The sequence below is a fragment of the Ochlerotatus camptorhynchus genome, unplaced genomic scaffold (assembly GCF_037179485.1).
Source record: "Ochlerotatus camptorhynchus isolate MF236.1 unplaced genomic scaffold, CSIRO-AGI_Acam_v1.1 ptg000062l, whole genome shotgun sequence".
Classification (NCBI taxonomy): Eukaryota; Metazoa; Arthropoda; class Insecta; order Diptera; family Culicidae; genus Ochlerotatus; species Ochlerotatus camptorhynchus.
In genome coordinates this window covers 10515783-10540471 of record NW_027040552.1, presented here as the reverse complement: position 1 = coordinate 10540471, position 24689 = coordinate 10515783, and the positions used below count along the sequence as shown (strand labels likewise).

At 37.9% G+C, this 24689-nt stretch overlaps 1 protein-coding gene across 2 annotated transcripts in view; it reads left to right on the top strand.

Moving 5' to 3' along the window:
* Positions 1–24689, top strand: part of CtBP (C-terminal binding protein) — a 226384-nt gene that overhangs the window by 100899 nt on the left and 100796 nt on the right. The window contains exon 1 of one of the 2 annotated variants that reach the window (XM_065216356.1): positions 1662–2414. The exons of the other annotated variant lie outside the window; for it this stretch is intronic. The gene's annotated coding sequence lies outside the window, so the exon portion shown is untranslated. Of the gene's footprint in view, positions 1–1661; positions 2415–24689 lie in introns of those variants that run through there. 2 annotated transcript variants of the gene reach the window in all.

Genomic DNA, 24689 nt, shown 5'->3' with positions numbered 1-24689 from the left:
ACATCCAAAAAATTGGTCTTGTTGCAAATGGTTTGAAGTTAGTTCGCGATCGTCAGTATAGCCGATATAAGCTATTGTTTCAGTTTACTTTGTTCAGTGGTCCCGGATCGTGATCAAGCGTTGGTGCTAGGGAACTACAGAAAGGTTAAGCGTGCCATCAGGAAGAAAATTCCTTCTGAGCTCGGTTGCAACATGCATACAGGTGTGCGAAGTGTTTATATGTACGTGGAGAAGGAAATTCCATCCACGCCAATTGGAAAGGGAACATTTTCTACGACGGCATCAAAAACACGTGTTACTTATGCAATATGGAGGGGCACCGGAGGTCCGTAAGTAGCCGGAAAAGGTAAAATAAAAACAAGATGAAGATCACATAGGTAGCAGTACATACGCTAGGTGTGGTGGTAGGAGATGCATCGTTGGACAACAACGACAACAGACACTCAAAATGATCGTCCAAGATCAAGTTGTTGAATATTACTGGTATTTGGTTCATCGCATGAAATTCTTCAGATATTCGCCACTTCCCTGGGTGTAAAGATTGAAAAATGTGAAATTTAGGATTGGGCCAATTAGGGCCAAAAACTGGCATATATACCCTATACCATATCTGTTTTATATATATTCTATGACAAAAATAATGACACTCTCTATGCCCAGAGATTTCGAGAAATGTCCCAACCCGAAGAAAAATTGTTGACCGAACCGGGAATTGAACCTTCGCATCTAGTATTTGGCATAGGGAGGCCTCAGATATTTTTCCTTGATTTGTTTTCCGTCGATCTTGTTTTCCGTGCTGAACACCAATGCTACCGACGCCAGGGAGGCAGCTCCCACACCTGGACCCTACCTATCGATCCATCAACTCATGAACCGGGACCAACGGCTTTACTTCCCTTCAGAAGGAAGGCATGATCAGAGATGTTATACCTCAGAACATCCCGGCGGCGCCGACAGGGATTGAATTCAGGCTTGCTGGGGTGAGAGGCAATCACGCTCACCACTACACCACCGGCGCCGCTTACCCCCAGACTTATGTACATACATGCGGATTTCGGCTATTCTGGTTGGCCAAATGGGTTGTTTGGCCGATTTATTTTTATTTTTATTATTTTATAAATTATTCATATATTTTTAATATCCTATACCTGAATTTAGAGGAATTTTGAGATCCTTTACCTTTCTCCTTCCACCTCTAAAGTTTTACGAGATTCTGAACATTGCATCATTTTCTTAATGATCTATACAGTGAAACTGTGATATTTTATGTTTAATACATTAATTTTTCTTATAAACATGAGCAATAGTTTTAGGTTCTGTAGCTGACATGGTATTTGTTACTGATCGTTTACTTTATTGCAAGCGTTGGCACACGTCTATTAAGACCGCTATTGCTACGGAACCACTGGCAACCCTGACTCCGGCAATGCCGACGTTCGAGAGTGAATTGGAAAAGTTGTAACTAGCAGCAGCTTGGCGGCGTAGCAATTCAGTTAGCTTTTGTTTCCCAACCGGGTGAGACGCACATGTCGCGCTGTCGTTGTCGTCATAGCGAACAGTTCGTCGTTGCCGTGTGAAACCCTATTCAACATAACTGTGAGCACCAACGAACGAGTGTGTTCGTGTAGGTGTGTGTGTGTGCAGTTCGGTGCACGCGAGAGAGTGATACAATCCCAACCACCCATCCTCGCACCCCTCGGAACAGACCCATTCCCCCCGCACCTAACACCAACGCGCGCCGAGTGGTGTCAGTCAGGCTATAATCCACTCAAGTCAGCGAGGTTGAAAACCGCGCCGTGGAATCCGCCGCAGTACCGTGTTTGCCGTTTTTCGCGGGTTCTGGTTTTACTGGTTCCGCGCGTCGTTCGTCGGTCGTCGCGCCCTGCCCTTCGTGCGCGCCGCAGCAATCACGGAAACTTGACCGTATGTAGCAGGGAGAGCACCACCAATCGAGTTATTGTTGTTGTTGTTGTTGTTGTTGTTGTTGTTGCTGTTGTTGTTGTGTGTCAGTGCACAAGGACAGGAGATCTGAAAAACGCGCGCGCCAAATAATATCAAAATCCACATTGCTGTATCGAAGAAGCGGTGGAAGACGAAGAAGAAGCTGTTTAAAGCGGAAGAAGCAGAAGAAGAGAAGCGCCGAGCACAGGAGAGCATCAGCAGTGAAGAAGTAGTGTAGTGAAGTGTTCACTAAAAGTGAGTGTGTTTGCCTCAGAGCGATGAGAAGCGCAAGAATTACAGGCAAATAAAAGGTCGTCATAATAATAACAACAGCAGCAACAAGAAGAAGAAGAGAAGAGAGTGGCAATCGTAATAATAAAGAGCAAAGAGAAGAAGGAGCAGCAACTGCGGCAGCACCCTCTAGTAATAATAGCAGCAAAGCAGCAGTAACAACAAAACCGGAGTGAAAGAGAGTATGTGTTGTGTTATTACTTTATACACTACTTGTGATGCATGTGCAAAAACAACATTCGATTATCTCTCCGTCCGTTTGTTGTCCGCTGCCGGTTCTTATCCCCCTTCCCTCCCCCTTGCAGCATGTGCTTGCCGGTTTCCAATCTCTTCTTTGTCAGAAAAGAGGGAAGTAGCGGGAAGGTGGCGTTGAATCCCAGCCAACCAACCAACAACAGTATTACAAGTAAACGCGTTTGGCGTTTATGGCGACCTCTATGTGTTCGCGCGCTGATCGTTAATGATGGCGATGGCGATGCGGCGTTGCCGCGTACCTTCCCAGTGACATCCTCATGGATGTTTGCGATAGCATGGATTTGGAGGTTTTGTTTCTTAGAAGATAGGAAACTGGTGCACTGTGGGTGACTTATGAGGATTAGGTGATGAATGTATCGAGAGCATTGCGGTAAAGCTTTTCTAGTGTATTTGGTTTACGGATTATTTTGTCATCAAAGTACAAATGTGTTAAAGTACTGTGAACAGTCATTACAAGCTTCTGATGCCATCGACGATGGAGCTCAGCATTCGGGAATCAGTTGTGAGGCCACCAACCACTAATTATAGAGCGCAGACCTGTGACTTTCTAGTGCAGCATAGATTTCACGTTGGAATTAACCGGTGAAAGCCGCTTCTGCCGGTAGTCACATGTAGAAGGCCACCCACCTTGAAATGTATGAGCTTGGTAGTTTTGAATCTGAGAATATTTTTCTTCGATTACACAAAAACTAAGACACTGTTGGTAACTTTTGTGGATCCTATGGTAGTGCTCATTTTGCAGATAAGTGCGAAGTTGCTGAGAAAAAAGCTAGAACTAGCAGCTTTGCAAGTTAATTGAACATTCGCATTTTAGTGCGTTGACCAATCTGGTTTGAACTACTGTTGTGTTCGATAAAATAGCAGCACATGCCGATTTCCATACAAAAAAGTCAACTTTGACATGATGTAACTTTGTTGACTTATGATCAATTGAGCTGAAACGTTCGTCACAGAACTACAAATATGTTCAATTTTACGATTACAAAATACCAAATTTTTGGAAGCACCTGTTGGAAAGTGAGACACTAGGTAAAATTGTTTAAAATAATAGCAGTTTTTTATATGAAAATTTACGTGATGCAATTATTTTAAACATTTTTAACTATTATGTACATTTGTTAATTGGGTGGGGATTGTTAGAATTTGAGAAATGTAAAATTTAAAATCTCAAAATTGAGCTGAAATGCAAATTATTAGTACTGCTATTATTTTGAACAATTTTACCTAGTGTCTCACATTCCGGCAGGTGCTTCCAAAAAATAGTTATTTTGTAATCGTAAAATTGAACATATTTGTAGTTCTGTGACGAACGTTTCAGCTCAGTTGATCACAAGAGAATGGAAATCGGCATGCGCTGCTATTATATTGAACACAGGTGTATATACATTCTGTAGACTCGAAACGGCAGCCCTTGTCTTCTTCATTTGTGAATCTCTTGGTTCCGTCATTTGGCGCTATGTGGCTGTAAAGATATTGGAAAATTTCTCCACTACTTGTTCAGATAAAGTTCATAGATCAAGCATAATCCCTTTAAATCGATCGCTAAAACCACGTCCTGCATAGTTAGAGAATGGTAGTGGACGTTAGAGTGTTTTACTCCCAGAGTTTTGGCAACTACTGTTCAATAATTTCGGGACTCTGAAAATGTTTATAAGACCCATGCTCTAACATTTTCAGTGTTTTAGAAACTTTGAACAATTTTTCAGAAAGTGAAGCTACAGTTTTATATTTAAACGTTTTGCGGTCAAAATTACAGCTTCTATCGAAATTTATAACAACTTACGGCCTAATTAACATTTTAACAAATCAAATATGTTGCTACTTACAACGGTCACCATTTTTAGCGGAAATTTGGTGCAAAGTTTCTCAAAATTGTATTCAAACTCTCCTGAGTCAATTTCTTTTGGAATTATCCTCAGAACACATTCTGTTTATCTTCTTTCCTTTATTTAACGTCGGTCTCTGTTCGGCAATCTAGTGCCAATCACCGACGGACATCGATTGCCATCCATTGACGGCAATCGAATGTGCAGGAAGGCAGCTTCCACACCTGCGTAGGATATCGCATCCATTCAACACACATGGGCCGGGACCAACGGCTTTACTTCCCTTCCGAAGGAAGACGTGACCAGAGATTTTTATGCCTCAGAAAAATCCCACCGACCTCGACCGGGATTGAACCCAGACCCATCGGGGTGTTAGAAAGCAGTCAGGCTTACCACTACACCACCGGCGCCGGTCATTCTGTTTATAATTCATTTAAAATTCTTGCCAAATTTTTCTTGGAATTATCCCTAAAATTCACTTGTTATATTCGGCTCATGACCTAGGAGTTCTCCTTGAAGTTCTGTTCATAACAATGGAATTATTCTAAAAATTATTTTGGAATTCAATTCAGGTCTTCCTTTCTTCTGCCCAGAAATGTCTAGGAATTTATCTCAGAACTTTTGACATTGTCTCAGAATTATTTTGGAATCGTGGTCAGAATTACCATAGGATGTTAACCAGAATTTTGTAGTAATCCTTCTCGCCTTTTCATTTAAATTAAAATTTTAATTTCTTTTGAATTCACATAAAATTCTGCTGGTATTCTGCTGGGAATTCTAGAGATTTTTTAAACTGTGGGATCTCTGGACATTTTTGAAAGATGCAGACCCTTGAAAACTACCCAGTGCCAAAATAATGTTTTTTTTTTTAAATCTGGTATCTTGTAAATTTTCCAATTGAGTATTTTGCTCATTCGCATCTATAAAAAAAAAACAAAATCTTTTTTTCTTCTAAATCTAGGATCTTGACGATTTTTATAAAACACAAATCTCGTATGCTCCTTACAAATGTTGAGGTCTCAGAATTAATTTTCTTAATATTTTTTTTAACTTTATGTTTGTACATACTATGGAGTGTTCAAATATTTTTACACTTCGAGATCTCGAGCAATATTACCTAGAACTCTTTTGTATCAAACTCAAGATTTCTAACACATTTTTTTAATTCAATCTCTCACTCTTTACAATTCGGTCTAATGACCCATTCACCTCAAAAGCGTTCGGCCTAGTGACCATGAAAACACCCACAGTTATGGAACACTTCCATTCGATAACAACAAAAGGAAGTGTTCCATAATTGTGGGGAAGCTTTATAAAATGATAACTCTAGTTTCGCTATGGATTTTTTTTCCCACAAATAACCTCGAAAATTTGCAGTTAATCACGTTTTAACAAAAAAAGTTAATGTGTTTTGCTGAATATTATGTTTCGGCAAATTTTTGTGATTTGAACCGAGAATTTAAAAATGAAAATTCACTGACCACCCTAAGATAATTTTCTATTGTTTTGTTTTTTCACATTTCAGGGAAAAATCTTTTAATTTTGTCGAATCTTTTAACGGAATCCCTTTATGAAGAGCTTTTTTGAGTATGTTGATTTATTTCCTTTTAATTCCGTTTTAATTGCTTACCTTTTGACAGATACGTGTATTTCGTCTACTACTTGTAGACTTCATCAGTATCAAGTATTCAACACCACCATTCCGGGAAGCAACTCTAAGTCTTATCAAGCTAAAATAACATGAAAAGCTTCCCAAAAATAGGCTTGAAAACATCAGAATACCACTAGCAACCATCAAAAAGCCAAATTGGTCTTGGAAACGTTAAAATATTTTTTAAAGTATTTAAAAAGAAAACTAATATACTCACCATATTCAAGAATTTTCGTTATGGAATTAAGATATATATATTACAGACATAAAATTAGGAGAATTTCAGGTTGAGATTCAGAGATCCCCGTATTAGGAATTAAGAAAATTTAAGAATGAGATTGCAATACCTGCAGTGATTAAGATACTTCCTAAAAGTGATTTGAATAATTCCAAATTGAGACTCGGGGAATCCCATAATAATTAAGAAAATTACAGAATATCAATAAGATACTGCAAGAATATAATTCATGGAATGGCAGAATATGATGTGTTTCAAAGAACTCCACAATGAGCTACAGAATTCAGAGCATACTGACATACGAATCGAAGAATCTCAGCAGCTGGTTTAGAAAATTCGGAAATGAGGTTTAGAAAATCTTAGAACGAAATATACTGAATCGCATAATATTGGTCGATGTATTCTAGACTATCACTATGGGAAATTGATTGAATTGTTCATATTACCATTCAGTTCCAGCGACGGCGACGATAGGCTAGATTAAAGTATTGTGTTCATGTATTGTAGTTATGTTTAAATGATGATGATGATGGTGGTCCCACCTCTTACCCCTACAAAGGTTTGAGCTGGACGATTTATCTTTAAGGTAATTAAATAGGACATTTTAACCAGGTTATCAAACAAAATCGAACTGGTTACAGTTACAGATATAAATTCTCTCTAGAGCTTACAGTTGCTTCACAGCGATATAAATGTGGAAAAGTTCAGGTGTCCACCACTTAGTTCGCCTTTTTGTCGACCTAAAATAATCATACATTCATACAAGCGATCAAGAGTTAATGAACAATCAACAAAGCATCCTATCACACTAGCAACCCCGCAATCTTCCGCTCACGAACCCCGAACATTTGCCAGAAAACATACTACTAACTCAAGGTATCTTCCAAATAAGCTTCAAAATTCCTTTCTTTTATCAAATTTTAAATTCAGTCCTCCATATCCGTAATACGCGTGCGAGGCTCAAACCTTTGCAGACTACTTTTTTTAAATCTACTACTATTAAATCAAATATTAAAAATTCATCATCACCATCGTGGTCACCACCGTTTCCGTTCTATGATAATTCAAGACCAACAATTGAAAAGGCCTAAACTCCATGTTGTAAACAATCCTTGTAAAGCTATTTTGTCGCGAACCGAAGTCCGCCAACGCAAACCAACAAAATTGACAGGTAAGGGAAATTCTCTTCTTCCCGATTGTGTTTTAAGTTTGCGAATTTAGGTTTCATTCGCGAGAAAATGGCCTAACAAGGTTTGTTTACAAAATGGAGTTGAGGCCTTTTCAATTATTGGTCTTGAATTATTAAAAAGTCATTATGCACAGCCATATCCATATAAAATAATCCGTTAAAACTTCGTCAAGATACATAATGTGTCAATTCATAAAAAAAAACCATTAGATAACTGTTCAAAAGACAGCCTTTACGTGTGTAAGTGTAGTTGCACGTTTAATGTGTCTGGGCATCGAATTAAACATTTATTCCTTTAAAATATAATGAATTTTGTGAAGCACAGGTCAGGTCAAGAAATGTGGTGTTCTTATTTCAACCGCGTTTCTAGTATTATATCTATGAAAGTCACTTCCTCTTTCAATCCGATCACACAAATAACGAGGCAGCAAACCGCTAACTACTTTAAAAATGAACACCATAGTCAAATATACAATTCTTTGCTTCACCGACAACCATTTTAAAGCGTCTAGCATCAAGGTTGAGGAAGTGAATCCATTTCATCTCAAAATCAAACGCATTATTTTATTCTGCAAGTCCTGTAATCTCGATATTTGTGTTGCATTGGCCAAAAATAAAATGAAAGGCCAAAAGTGTAGATGAGGAGGGATGATTTGTGATTTGTATAGCTATATTTTACTGGCAATAGTTAAATCGTTTTTCAATCGACATTATTATTATTATTTATCTTTATTAGGGAGGCTTTCAGCCTTGGGCTGGTTCGCCTCCATAACTCGACATATAATTTCATACGTCCTGGCAATTTTCTTGATAACATTGTCAATGTGAGAGTTGAACTTAAGTTTGTCATCAATAATCACGCCAAGATATTTAATCTCCCGAACGCGATCAATAGTTTCATCATCAATTACAACAGAGACGATCTCATTTAATCGATTCCGTGAAATTACCATAAATTTAGTTTTACTTGTATTCAATTTCAACTGCTTATACTTCAACCATCTACTTAGAGAACGCAAATCTTCATTCAAGTGTAAAACGGCATCATCTAAATCCTTAGCTGCAATGAATAACACAGTATCATCTGCAAAAAGATTAATGTCGCAAAATCGTAAAACACGTCGCTAGTCATTAATATACATAATAAATAACAGGGGCCCTAATACACTTCCCTGGGGCACTCCAAGGTTATTCCCCACGGGATTGGAAACAGATTCATTATAAACAGTCCGTTGTGATCTGTCAGACAAATAGCTTTCAAACCATTTATATGCAGTACTCGTAATTCCAAAGCGCTTGATTGATCTCAACAAGAAGGGCCTAGAAATTGTTTCTAAAGCGCGTTTAAGATCCAAAAAACAGCAACAATTGTATCTTTACACTCCAAGTTATTTTTCCACTTCGCTAATACCAAATTCAACGCGGTTTCACAAGAATGACCTTCCAGATATACATATATTATGGTATCAACAAAGTACGTATTACTATTTAAATACTCCAACAGCTGGCCTTTAACAACAAGTTCTAAAATTTTCTCTAATGTGTGCAACATGTTGATGGGACGAAACTCTTCGGCTTTAATCGTTCCAGCAACTTTTTGAGTAGGAACCACTAAAAATTCCTTCCAAATTTGTGGCACATGTCCAGTTTTCAATGATTCAGTAATAAGGTCCAGCAAGATGTACACACCAAAAAATTCTGAATTTTACTGGCGATGTAAACATCCATGCATGCAAACATTCATGCATGTAAACTTCCTTTTCACGTAAACTAGCAACTTGCAAGAAATGTTGCAAACAAAAGTGGACAGTTGCATACAATACATGGGATATTACATGACATGTCTCATAAATTTACACGATCTATAATCTAAACTTGTATGATATATGACGCTCCATTTATGTGCATCATAGTAACGGAAATTTACACTACTTTTTTTTAGCTGTGTAGCTAATGACATGAAAGCATTCTTGAATAACTCTAGCATTAACATTGTCTACTGTTCAGAGATTAATTACTCTGAAACGTGAAGCTGCCCGGGATTGAACCCACGATCCTCCACCTAGTAAGCAAAACAATACACCACTTATGATTGACTTGTTATTACACTGGAGTCGCTTTTTACGCGGGTGATACGTCCCCCGTAAAAAAAAACCGCGTAAATTCCGGAATCCGCGTAAAAAAACCGCGTAAATTCCGAAATCCGCGTAAAAAAAACCGAGTAAAAAAAGACCGTGTAAGAAAAAATCGCGTAAAAAGCGATATACCGCGTAAATTCTGAAATCCGCGTAAAAAAAACCAAAATCCGCGTAAAAAAAAAACCGCGTAAATTCCGGAATCCGCGTAAAAAAAACCGCGTAACTTCCAAAATCCGCGTAAAAAAAAACCGCGTAAAAAAAAACCGTGTAAAAAAAAAAAACGCGTAAAAAGCGACTCCAGTGTATTACCATTCAGATCCGATTACGGCACCTGTCACACAAAATGACACGGAGAGAAGAATTAGTAATACCATTTGATGCCAATACTTTAATAGATTATCCTCTACAGATACGCCTATTTCATCTACAAGGTATAAAATACTCAACTGATCTATTAGGGTGGGTGTACCAGTTATGGCTATACGTTCCTATTATGGTGTGTTCCATATGCCATAATTCGAACGCACCATAATAGGAACGTATAGCGTACAGTCATAACTGGTACATCCACCCTACATCTTGGTTTATTTTCCAATTGGCAGTCATTTCAATACAAAATCACACCAACCTTCCTCCATTCTGTGCATCATTCACTTCTCTGCCCGGCTTTTATGGTTATTGCTTTTCCGCATCACTACATCCAATAAATAAAATTAACTAATCAAGATTATCCGCCGGATCGCAAGACTAAAACACAGACCGCCAAAAAAAGCAATAAGATAATCATGAATCGTACGAAACCACACCGGTGTGGCACACGGGTGGTTATTTGGACGGACGGCAGAGGAGGGTGAAAATTCGCACCCGTAAGCTCAATTATGAAACAAATAATTTTCTCACCAACTAGGGAGAGACAGAGACAGCTCTTGCTTGCCTAGTTGTGAAAATAAACTTGAAAAGCTAGCAAAATCGAGCAACATAGCTACTGAAACGAGTGCGGCGGCGATGGCGACGACGTGTATAATTATTGAAGGCCTTCGTGGTCTATCTGTCCGTCAGTCAGTTGTTCGTCGACAAATAATGCACGAAACTCAAGCAAAGAGATCCCGCCGTGCGCGCGGTGGTGTGTGAAGGACAGGGTCACTCCGAACGGTTGGTTTATTGGTTCGGTGATTAGTAGAAAACGAGCGATAGCAATAAGGAGTGTGAATATGTGTTGACACTGCGCGGACGCGGTAGCGGTGCGAGCAAATAAAAGTAATTTACATTGGGGAAATAGAAGGTGGGCTTGGCGTCGTAATAATTCACGCAAAAATGCCACCGTTGACTAGATGGTTGCGAGATGGTGGAAAGCATGGTCGAATAAATTTCTTGGTGTATCACGCTTTCGTGGGTAATTTATTGCAGTTTCTTGACTCTGGTAACCTATGTGGAAGCGAACGCGAGTGCTAGATGAATGGAGCATTACTCATTAGTCATAATTTGAATGCTTATAATGGACCGTTGGACACAGTCGGCAACAGATGGTTTCGACTATTCCTATTTCAAAATAAAATATCTTTAGGGTAGATTGATATACGACGTCCATAATTTGTTTTAATTTGTTTGTTCACATAGGGTTAATGCCAATTTTTCATAAGCAACCGAAAATATCCGTTTGCTTTGTCCAGATGACGCATTGTTCTAAGAAAAATTTAAGAACAAAAGATTTTTATCGATGGGCCCAATCTTTAGATCTATAGGCCTATATTAGAGCCATTTTCCCTACCTATAGCAAATTTGAAAGTACGAATCTCTATCGCCTGACACTTTAACAGATTTGTCATTGTCATTGACAGACTTTTGCGCGATATTGACAAAATTGTTTTTCACATAGTCAATGATAGACTTGATCCTCAAAAAAATCTTTGTCAAAATCTCATTCATTTTTTCGTCAATGACAAAGATTCACCTGGTAACAGAAAGGGTAATTTCTTGCATTCTGAGACACATTATTGTTATCCAAGCGGTTCAGGCCGTAGATGTTTGTTCACTTTAATGGATCCATCTAATTGTTTTCCTCAAGCCATTTAATTTCATTTTAAATTTAGCTAATAAACAAATCAGCACATGTTCGTCACTGACAAAAATGCCACTGACAATTGACATGGTTTGCCTTGACGATGACTGTTAGCTCAAACGAGTGACCAGAGCAGAATTTTGAGTATCACCGTGTATTGTCGAAATTGTGCAGCACTGCACTTTAAGACTGGAACGCGCAAAAATTGGTCGACAAAAAAATCGTTTCTTTCAGTCAAAATTCATATCGCAAAAATCTTCTTATTTTTCGTTTGGTAGTTCAATTCATATATTTAAAGGAAAAAATGTTCGTTTATTCTTGTGGTTTACCAAATCCGAACTGCCGTGCCTTCCGCCTAACCCCTTCCATTAATTTTTTCACAGTGGTCTCATCGACCGTAAAGATTCCGTTTGACCAAGGCCCAATACCGTTCGATAGGGCGGAGTTCTGGGCTGTTGGGAGGGTCGTGGTCTTTGGGTACCACAACCACGTTGTTCGCATCGTACCACTCGATTGCCTTTTTCCCATAGTGGCAGCTCGCCAAGTCCGGCCAGAACAGCACAGGTCTATTATGTTGCTTTCGGAATGGTAGCAGCCGCTTTTCCAGGCACTCCTGGACGTAGATCTCTTGATTGATGGTTCCCGTAGTAATGAAAATATCGCTTTTTAGATCACACATGCATATGGCCTGCCAGACGAGATATTTTTTCGGGAACTTCGATAGTTTGATGGTTTTGAAAATTTCAGCCACCACCTTCCCTTTTCCTGATGCGAAACTCCTGTCCCGGAAGCTGCTTGAAATCCGCCTTCACATAAGTTTCGTCGTCCATGACGACACAGTCGAACTTTGTGAGTAGATTCGTATACAGCTTTCGGGATCGCTGCTTTGCCGACGTGTTTTGGTTTGTAATCTCGGTTCGCCACCTTCACCTTATTAAACGTCGAAAACCCAGCTCGTTTCGTGGCCCGCTGCACAGTAGTATGGGGGACATTGAGCTTGCCAGCGACCTCCCGGATGGAGAGGTTAGGATTCCGCTTATATTTCACCGCCACCTTCCAGGCTTCCTGAACACTTTTAAAACGTTTGTCATGGTCGATTTGGCCACATCCAGCAATTTTGCCAATTTAGCGTGTGAGAACGTCGGATTCTCTTGCCGCGCGAGCAAAATTTTGACACGCTGCTTCTCTTGCTTGGACGTCATTTTGAAAATTGGGGAGCAAACAGTGAAAACTCATCATAGCATCCATTGTACACTGGAGTCGCTTTTTACGCGGGGGATACGTGCCGCGTAAAAAAAACTTCCGAGATTTTGATTTTTCACATGCTTAAACATTTTTTATAAATCGGATTTTGATGCCATTCGTTATTATAGCATGCTATGGTCCATATAGACATAATTTAAAAATTTCTGTCAAAAATTGTGATTATATTTTAAAGTATGCCATTCGATTACCTATAGTTTGAAACGGATAATGTGATTGGAATCAACTCGATAGGTCATATCGTTGTCGAGAAATCGTTAAAAACGTACCGCGTAAATTGCGACTCAGCGGCACTAACCGCGTAAAAAAAAACCTTGTAAAAAAATCGCGTAAAAAGCGACTCCAGTGTATATACACTCAACTTCCAAATGCATCATTTCAGTTTTTATGCATTTTAACAGAAGTTTCGAGATCTACTGAAAAAATATTAAATAGGGGAATTGGATGTAATGTCGGCCATAAATTCAGTAATCGACTAAATGTTCAATAGCGACCAAAAATATCAATTAGTATCGTCCCATTGACGCGCAGATTTTTAGCGATGGGCCCAATCTTAGATCCATAGGCCAACATTAGAGCCATTTCCCCTATCAGAAAAGTTCGTAGATCTTTAGAACAAAGCTACAGAACTTTGAAAAAATTTACAGAACTTCTGAAAAAACCACAAGCATGGTCTTTAGGTAATTTAGAATATCTTCAGAGAAATTTTCTGATATTCAGGGTAGACCAAGAGCCTACAGAAGAATTTACAAAACTTCAGAGAGGTTGCAGATCTACTGAGAAATTTATTGAGCCTCAAGTTTTTTTTTTTTCGTAGATCTTGAGAATAGAACTACGGAGCTTCAGACAACTTTACAGACGTTTAAAGATATTTTCAGAAGAGTAGATATTAAGGGAAATATGCAGAACTTCAAGGAATTTTGCAGATCTTTAGAGACATTCAGTGGTTCAGAAAGCTTCACAGTTTCAGAAAAATGTGAGATCTTCAGAAAAATTCATAATTATTCAGAAAATTACTTCAATTTCAAAAACAAATCGCAGCGAAGTACGGAAGTCAGCGGCGCAGGTGGTGTAGTGGTAAGCGTGATTATCTCTCACCCCAGCAGGCCTGGGTTCAATCCCAGTCGGCGCCGCCGGGATGTTCTGAGGCATAACATCTCTATCACGCCTTCCTTCAGAAGTGAAGTAAAGCCGTTGGTCCCCGGTTTATGAGTTGATGGGTCGATAGGTAGGGTCCAGGTGTGGGAGCTGCCTCCCTGGCGTCGGTAGCATTGGTGCTTAGCACGGAAAACAAGATCGACGAAAAACAAATTGAAGGAAAATAAGGTATGAAAGTCTAAGATTTTGCAGAACTCCATGGAAATTGGAAATAGATAGAGCTGAAGAACTTCAGGGAAGTCCGTAGACCTCAAGAGATATCAATTTTGTGCTTGTAACTTTAACGGATCAGTTATTTAAAAAATTATTAGATTTATAGAACTTCCTAAATCGTCCGTTAAGCTCAAACATTTCTAGAGAAACTTGTGATACTTTAGGGAATTGTGTGAATGTTCAGATATATTCGTAGAAATTCATTGAATCATAAAAATCTACTGAAAAAATTACAAAACTTTCGAGAAGTTCGTAGATTATTAGAAATTTAGTGAACATCAGAGATATGTAGGACCTTAAATCTACAGGGATTCTGGAAATTTGTTGATAGTAAGAGAAATCTGCAGAACTGCAAGGAATTTTGCAGATCTTTCGAGACATTTAGTGGTTCAGAAAGTTTCACAGTTTCAGAAAAATGTGAGATCTTCAGAAAAATACGTAATTATTCAGAAAAGTACTTCAATTCCAAAAACAAATTGCAGCGAAGTCAGAACTCCATGTAAGTTGGAAATAGATAGATCTGAAGTTCTCCAGAGAAGTCCGTAGACCTTAAGAAAAGTCTGTAGAACTTCAGGAATTTCATATATTTTTAGAAAAAAAAAACTTCGGCGTAACTCACAGAACTTCGGGAAAATTCGCCGATCTTTAGAAGTATTTACAGAACTTAAGAGAAATTCGTAAACCTTTGAAGAAATTTTTAAAAACTTCAGTAAAGTTAAAATATGTTTAGTTAATTTGTAGAGCTTCGGGGAATTGCAGATAAATCTGCAGAACTTTATGGAAATCCAAGAATCTTTATGAAAATTTACTGAACTTTAGAGAAGTTCGGAGATCTACTGAGAAATTTATTGAACTTCAGGGCAGTTCGTAGATCTTCAGAGCAGAATTACAGTACTTCAAAAAACTTTACAGAATTTTAAATAAAATTTAGAAACTTCAGAAAAGTTTAGAGGGTAGATCGTAAATCTACTAAAAATCTGCAGATGTTTAAATAAGCTTTCAATATTTTATTGCGTTTCTTGGATTTTAAAAGAAATTTACAGAACTTCAGGGGGAAGTTCGCTGATCTTTAGAGATATTTGCCCAACTTCAGAAAAATTAGTAGATTTTTATAGAACTTCCTAAAACTTCCGGGAAGCTCAAACACTTCTACAGAAACTTTTAATACTTTAGGGAATTGTGTAGATGTTCAGAGATATTTGAATCATTAAAAATCTACAGAGAAAATTGCAAAAATTTTGAGAAGTTCGTAGATTATTAGAAATTTAGTGAACATCAGAGATCTGTAGGATCTTAAATCTGCAGGGATTCTGGAACTTTGTAGATTTTCAGAGAAATTTGCAGAACTTCTGAAGAACACAGAAAACTTCAAAGAAATCAGCAGAACTACCGAAAGGAAAGTTTGTTATTATTTAAAGATATTTTACCAAAGAACAGAAACAAAACTGATGGACGTCCGAAGGTCTTCAGAGAAATATGAGAAATTTTAGGAACTCACGGAATCATGTTGATCTATAGAGAACGTTTCCCACTAGCTTGTCGAAAGTTGGGATCGACACCTGGCGAAGTTTTCAAATCCTTTTTCATCTTCATATCGCAGCTCTTGAAGGACAAGATGAGCCAGATTCCTGCTTGTTTTCCTCCTGAGCAACCATTTCCTACTCCACAAAGTTCACCTTCTTCTTCTCATTTTATTTATAATATTAAAAGCAAATGCGTATGCCGAAGCTAGAACAATTTTCCTGTAATTCATATTTACTTGGGATTCCTGATACAGTTTTGTTTTGAAATCTTAATAGACAGTTCTTTCGACATGTGCAAGCAGTATGAACACCAGCAAACAGGGGGGTTCGACAAAGTGTGTCGAAAGTAAATTCAAGCAGATTTTTCATTATGGCGGTGACCAAAATCAGACCAAGAAATTAGATAGTCTGAACGGACCTTAAGCACAATCCACACTTTACCTCTCATTTTCGAGCGGATTTTAGCACAACATGGAATGCTTCTAAGGTCGTCATTCACCGCTCATGCTCGCTTCACCGCTCACTTTATACGTTTTATAATTATGTACGTACAGTTACAACAAATACCAATAGCATAATCACAATGAATTCCAGTAGTATAATTGATCATCATTTGCTATAATGTGCAAGTTAAGAGACAACTTATAAAAATAAGACTACGTGAGCGCTGTGGTTGACGACTTTACGGTACTAAAGATGACTTCTAAATGTATTTACCTTTCCACATGTAGCTAAAGAGTAACAAATTGTTGAGATCAAGCATGGAAAATCATTTACTTTCATTTGCCTCTAACTTTTTTCATCAACAGCATTCAGCAAAATATTGTTTTGAGCTTTAGTAGGTTTTGTTATAAGCTACAACTTTTGCCCATAACTCAAATCTGTATCTCTTATGTATCATGAATTAGAGCGGGCAGAACTTGTTACTGTTTTTCAGTGAATGTAAAATACATTCACTGAAAAACAGTGGTGGCTTCTGTTCGCTCTGGTTCATCATGCATAAGAGATACGGATTTGAGTTGTTAACAAAAGTTGTAGGTAATAGCAATACCTACAAAAGTTCCATACATCATTTTGAGGAATTTTGTTAATGAAAAAAGGTAAGGGGCAAATGAATGCACGAAATGAATGCAAATGATTTTCCATGCCTGGTTGAGATACTGCAAAAAATCTAACACTGTTTTTTGATTCTGAACTCGGCCTACGGTTTCTAAATCCGTCCTAACGCATTGAAACACTACTGGATTCACTTTGGCCTACTGATGAAGATAATCATGGAATGGAAAAATGGATTCGGTCGGAGAACTTCTTTTGTTTTGGGGGAAAAACCGGTGTAAATATTTAAACTTTGCGCTCTTATAGTGTTGTAGTTTTTGAACTTAAGTCTCGTACCAAAGGTATAATTGACTCGTTAATGTTAAAAATGGGCGATTTTAATTTTTTATGTGAGGAAGTCATTTCGTATATTCCGGGAAAACCAAGGAGTTTAAAAAGGCTAACGGATGGGCACCCTGGTTAAGGTTAGTGTGGATTTGGCGAAACAATCCTGGAATCCTCCTCGGAAACATTGTGGAATTCTAGTTCAATATCTTAAACATAATGTCATGGATATTAAGTTTTTCCAAATGTAAGCTTTCTTAAAATATTTATAAGATCAACCTCTCACACATGTTCACTTCTGGTGACAGTGAGATTTTGAAGAACTTTCTAGATCTTGTGATCTGCAATTCTGGAGCTTAGTGAAGCTTGAATATTATGGATTTTGCAAAAGAAATATTTTTATTGATTTTTGTTTTATTACCCTGATCGATATGGACATTCAAAGGTGTTCTCGGTTTCTGGGGATTTAAAAAAAATTAATGCAAAATTTACACTAATCTTTTTTTTTTTCAACTAATGAAAAAAAAAATCAAGTTGTTGCCTATCAACAGACTTTTCATGGCTGATATCAGTGTGACTGCCAATTATGTTGAGTAAAGTATCACAGTGACGTTGAATTGTTGAGCACCTCCAATAAATGCAATATATCGACACAAACAAACAACAAATGGAAAATTAGATTTCCATCCAAGGTCTAATTGCAATCAATCTAGGTATACAACCAAAAATACAACACGCGTCGATCGGCCATCAGTAAATTGCAGACAGCTGCTGCTACTGATATATTGTGGTTGCCACCACGCAATATGTAGTTCGCATTCACATTCTCGCACCATTATGATCATCGGCACCACCCGTGTGTCGTAAATTCAATTACATTGATCAGTTGGCGAATTATCGCGCGCGATTTTCTGGAGCGGCTACTGGCGGGCCCGACCCGACGGGTGAGTGTACGACGCGTATATACATATATAACAATTTGACGCACCGACCGACGTAGATTCAGCCGCGATTTCGTGTTGGCTGTGTGATGCGGTAATATTTTGGAATTTTTCGCATCCATGATGGTGGAAAGTTCCAACAACTGTCGTGACGTCATTCTCCGCTTAGCTAAGTGGGGTTCTCAATTGGAAACGAAAACATAATTGCTCGCGGGAAGATGGAAAAGTTGAGGTGGCCATTGCCACCATAAAATCGCTCAAAGCGAATCCGGTCATTTTCTAAATATTTGTTGAAAATATAATATTAATTACGTATACTTCAAGAGCGTTGCCAATGTATGTATGCTCTAGAGCGCGATGCCAGATGTGGTGCGTTTTGGTAGAAGAGCACCCGTTCGTTACCAGGGAGGTTAGGTGCCAAGGGAGGTGTGGAGATATTTTTAGCCACCCGAAGCGGACCAACGGCATCGGTGTTTTTTTTTTCAGTTCAAACCACATTTGTATATGCCATATCACATTCTACCCAATGCAAGGTAACTCGGCGAATCATTGCTGTGTGGTGCACGCGTAGCACTTATACACATGTGCCTACATAAAGGGGGAGGCGGCGGCGTCTCGTTGGTACTTTTTTAACCTCTTGTTATTGTTGATTGGACGAACGACGACGAGCGAGCGTCGGAGGAAAAGTTTACAAATTGAGCAAAAAGAGACTTTGTGGCCATGCCCTTCACTTTTCGTGCTGTTGCGTTGTTGTGCTACACTTTCGAGAATGGTGTGCGGTGTGTTTTAGTGCCTTATTCTTGATGTGCGAGCGGGTACATTCATCTTTTGATCTTTATTCTTCTGTGTTTTGCAGCTGGGAAAGGGATTGCATTTCGATTCAATTAGAGTACTGTGCCGAGTCGATTTTCGCAAAACACCTTACTTTTCATAGGCAGATAGCCACGGTAGGTGGAAGACTACCATTTACGCCATATTGAACATTTCTTTAGGTATTAGACGTTTTCGATGGCAATTCCCTTTGATATCAATTTTGTGCTTGTAACTTTCACGGATCAGTTTTTTCAGTGGAACAATTTTTTTATAATTCCTTTATTTTTCCAGGCTCATTTTCCGTAGCTTTGCAGAGCCGATATTCATCGTTTGGGTTACAACATTACTTAAAACTAACGTTAGTAAAGCGGGGCCAATTACTCGCGGCTATCTCGAGGTTAGGGGTAACAAATTGTAACAAACGGATGGCAGGGTAGGGATTGAGAACACAAGGTTTTTTCGAGCAAAGTGCTCTTGATCTAGAACTAAGCGAAATACTGGAGAACAAGATGAACATGGGGGTACACCGATGGGGACCTAGCAACTTGAGAGTACACAAGATGACACTAACTAGTAAATCTTCAGATCGATCCGTTTTAAAACACATAAATTAAATTAAAATAATCGAGATCTCGGCTCGCCAAGATGTCTCTAACGGGCAAAGGTTGTTTTCCTTGGGCCCTGAGGGATGCGGATAACTCGGATCTAGCAACACAATGTAGGGTGCATGACCAAAGCACGTAGTCGATCTCGTGATAACCACTACCACAAGCGCACACATTGTTGCCTGGGAGCTCGATTCGAAAGCAATGCGAGTCTAACGAGCAGTGATTGGACATGAGCCTCGACATGACACGTATAAAATCACGGATGTGTCCAATCCTTTGAACCACGGTTTGTTCGACACCTGTGTGAGAATAGAATGTATCCATCTTCGAAGATCATCGTTTCGATTCCAGATGTAAAGTGAATGGGCCTTAAAAGTAAATATTGATGATGCTGGATTTGGGAAACAAATATTTGTAAATACTGAATCTCAACTATTCTTTTCCGGGGTTTTAATTTTTCGTTATTCAAAATTCTCATGATATGAATTTCAAAACTAACTTGGAATTCTGCTCTGAATTATCATGGGATTCTTCTGAAATTAACTAGAAAACACTCCGCGTAATAATTATCGTTGAATTCTTTTTGGAACTTTCAATTATCAGCAATTTTTTTGTAATTTTGTTGGAGCTCTGTAATGAATCTTTGCACTAGGGTTGAAATTATCCCCATAACAATATTAGAAATCAGTTTCTTGTTGAATTATGATCATAATTCTCTTGGAATTCTTCTTCAAATTCATCTGTTATTTTCCTCACGATCCCCACACAAATCTACTCAGAATCACGTAGGAATTTTCCTTAAGTTTTTTTTTTCAAAACTCTCTTCTAAAATTTCCTAAGAATTTAATTTAGCACTTGCACTCTTCTCCAGAGAAGTTTCACGTTGAGCGAGTTCCAACGTCAGTAGGTTTCACATATTTTTTCGTGTTGAATTTTGTACATCAGTGCGAGTACTGAAAGGTTAATATTTGTGTTAGTACAGACTACGGAGTGAAGACACATCTTCTTTACCCAATATCCCTAACACAAATAACCTTCAATGTTTTTAAAAATGCGTACAATTTCGTTTTTTGTTGAACATTAACAACCGGGAATTTTTTAAGATTTGAATCGGGGAAAAACCGGGAATTTCCTAATGGGAATTCACTTGCCACCCTGGTATATACCACCCGATCACCAAAAAAAATGCATTTCAACACTGCTAGGTGTTCCCAAAACTACACGAGACATTCTTCTTTATTCACCTTGCAACGTACGTTGTTTTAAATTCACATCGCACAGAGAGCAAGTTCAGTTTAATTTTTCGTTCTATTTTATATTGCATACACCGCACACAAGTACCTACCAACATTAGTGGCATCAGTAGCAGAAGAACATGCATTGAGCTGCGACTGCGAGCGATGGAAAAATAAGACGACTAGGTACGAGGGGTGAATATCGCGGCACGAAATAAACAAAAACAACACCGAAATATGTAAATATAAAATCCTTCTTCGTCGTTGTCGTCGTACTCGTTATAGTACGGTAGCGAAATCTCATCACCCAAGTATAGTTGAACAAAAGCGACACGACGAAAACGACAACGACGACGGTGCAGAGAACGCTACTCAAAAACAAGAAAATGTTTACCGTGACTTTTGAAGAACGTGTGTCGCCCTCCGTTGTTGAACCGTCAGTCGTTCGTCTCTTTTCCCGTCTTCACCTGCACATTTGTGTCCTATTCAATTCAAATTTGTATGGGCCTAGGAAGAACGATGTGTGACCACGAGGTCGTGGTGCACAGTATGGAAAATTTGTGTTTAATTCGGTGGCATCAAAAACATGTGCCCGTTGGTATTTTGTCAACTCACACAACTGCTGTGGTGGTATGTGGAAAATTGTTTACACTCAATGCAAAATGTTAGCACCCGACCTGGTGAGCATCAATTTGTAAAGGTGAAGGAAATGTGCTGCTTACTAGCGTGTGGTATGGAGTAATACATAGTTGATTGATTGAAGTATATTATGAAATATTCTATATTAATATTGCTATCAGCACCCTTGACATGATAACTGTTCGGTTATTTTAAATATTTCATTATCTTAATGAAAATAGAACTAATTAGTTTTGTTTAATACAAAAGTAACAAATTGTTCTCTGATAAAATCAGATCGGTTCAGTATCCTTCCTGTACAAGTCAATGCAGGACTGGTGATAACACTTTATCCTATTTGCTGCATCAGTATCTCAAAATCGCCAAGTAAAAATCAAAACAATCTCCTCAGGGGGCGACCCCGGCGTAGTGGTTAACATCCATGCCTCTCACGCCAAAGTTACAATTCACGAATAACCCAAGAGTGTTAAAGTACGGACAATTCACGAATAACCCAAGAGTGTTAAAGTAACTATAATAATAAAAAAAAAAAAAAATAAAAAAATCAAAACAATCTAGCGTTCAGAATTATAAGGGCTATGATCGTTTCTTTTCGGCGATTTTCTCTTTGGGTTAACATTTATCGATTGCCAACTAATACAACCTTTTATTATATTGTATTGCAGGGTGAACAATAAAACGGGAAATCTGAAAAAGCCGGGATTTCAAAGATACCGGGGAAAAATCCGGGAAAAATATACTTTATCATCAGAGTTGGTTGGAAATGCTAACATGAAGCTTTAGTGTGATGATTTATTAGCTAGAGAATGATCTGTAGAAGAGGGTAGGTGGATAGTTCCGTTAGAGTACGGCAGTATGGAAATTGAATAGAAGTTGAAAATGAGCGAAGGGCCATTAAAGCGACAGTTTTCAAGATGACGCACATTTTTGCCTGTGGATTTGGAGACATACTTCAAGTCCCCGCGTACATCGTACGGGCTAGGCAAAAATGTGCGTCATCTTGAAAACTGTCGCTTTAATGGCCCTTCGCTCATTTTCAACTTCTATTCAATTTCCATACTGCCGTACTCTAACGGAACTATCCACCTACCCTCTTCTACAGATCATTCTCTAGCTAATAAATCATCACACTAAAGCTTCATGTTAGCATTTCCAACCAACTCTGAAAATCGTTAACTTCGCGTATGAAGTAACATAAAAAACACTTTGAATACTTTATCATGTATGAAGATTTTGAACCTCGAAAACATTCAAGATTCTTGGACTATATTTTCTGGATACAGTAACTTTGAAGAAATTTTAAGATATTTTTTTTTTGCAAAGCAATTTTTAGCAGATTTCAGAATGAATTCTAGGGATAGCACCAAGGTATTTCAGAGAAAATATCCTAGCGAGTTTTAGTTTAAAAGTAGTTCTGTAAATTGTAGAGAGCATTCTTCCAGGATCCGTGAAATTTACAGGGCTGGTAGTGAGTCACTTTTTAGTGACCTGGTCACTTTTTTCAAGCCAGTCACTAAAGTCACTTTTTCTTGTAATCAGTCACTATTTTCAACTTTTTTAGCGTGAATTTATTTTAAGATTGATCATTATTTGCTTTGTGACGTTAAATCGTGGGAGATGAACCAGCCTGCGGCTGAAAATCTCGATAATAAAGAAATAAAAAAAAAAAGTTAAATCGTCTTTCTCTATCTACAGGGTGTCTACTCATTTTTCTAAATAAAATTTCCTGAGTTTTCCAGGTTTTTTTTCAGAACTTTAACGGATAAATTCCAGGCTTATAATAAGAAAGATATTTTTTAAATGCGTTTAAAATATACTGTTTCTGAAAGATAAAAAACAACAGTAATTAACCCAAACGTTTTTAAGACATGGCAATCAGTTTTAAAGAAAAAAACTTCATTCCATTGAATAATGTTAATAAACTTTAATAAAGTTAAAAAAGAAACGTAATTAATTTGAGTAAGTCCAGATCTAAAAATATTCAATAACTTGTAGATTCGTATTTCATGTACAAGCTCAAGATATTGAAAATTTTCAAAGTGCATGAATTCAGGGAAACATTAAATGATTTATTTTAGTTCGTAATTAACTTTATGAAAGATTAGAGATCTTCATTGCAGTCCCATTAACTTCACAACAATTGTAGGAACTTTAAAGAAGTTCTGAGGAATGAAAGGAAATGATGAAAATTTCAGTGAGCTTCAAACTACGGTAACATAAGGAAAGTTAACACACTGAAATTATGGGGAACTTACTGGTGTTAAGCAAAGTTGAGAATTATAGGAAACTTGTGCAAATTTTTAAGAAGTTCTAAGCACCTCAGAAAAGCTAGATCTAGAGATCTTTGGGGAATTTCAGATCTTAAGAGCAATTCCCATGACTTAAGTTCAGACTTTTTGGAGCAGTTTAAATATCTATAATCGTAAATTTAGAAAAATTGAGAACCCTTAATATGTTCCAAGAATTTCAGGGAAGTACGGAGAATTTATGAAAACTTCAGAAATATTTCAGGAACTTCACAGAAGTCCAAAGAAGTTCAGGGAAATTTATTTTCAATAGAATTGAGAGCTTTAGGGAAGCTTCGGGACAGTTCAAATAATTTCAAGAAAATTGTAGAAACCTTAAAAAAGTTCCGGAAACTTCAACAAAGCTTCGATAGAGCTTCTGGAACGTGATACAAATTATTCGAACAACCGGAAAACGTGAGAGTATTTTAAGGATGTTATATCATGGATTTTTTTTATTATAATCACTTTAACGCTCTTGGGTCATTCGTGACTTGTCCGGGGGGGAATTTTGAATATATATATCAGAAAATTTGCCGGATTATTAACTTCAGGTAAGCATGGGTAAGTTCAGGGAGAATAAGTGAGCGTTTTTGATAGTTAGAATACCTAAGGAAAATTGTCGAAACTTCAAAGCAAATCAATTAATTCAGTTAAGTTGTGGGTTCTTAAAATATACTGATCAATTTAGGGCTGTCTAGGGAACTTCAGAAAAATCATGAGAACTTCAGTGAAAATCAAAAAAATATATCAATTATTTTGTTCTAATTCCATAAAAATTGTGGGAGCATAAAAGTGCCAGAAATTTAGAAAACTTCGAAAACTTCACAGAAGAACAGTGGCCATCAGAAACATTTCGAGAATTTCATAGAAATGTTTGGAGCTTAAGGGGAGATCCGCGAACTTCAGGAATTTTTATGAACATTAGCAAAATGCGGGAGCATTTGAAAAAAGTTTAGTAAGCTCCGAAAATTGGAGGAATTTCAGGGAGAGGTCAGTTCAATTAGTTTCAGAAAATTAGTGGGAAATTTAAAGCAGTTCCC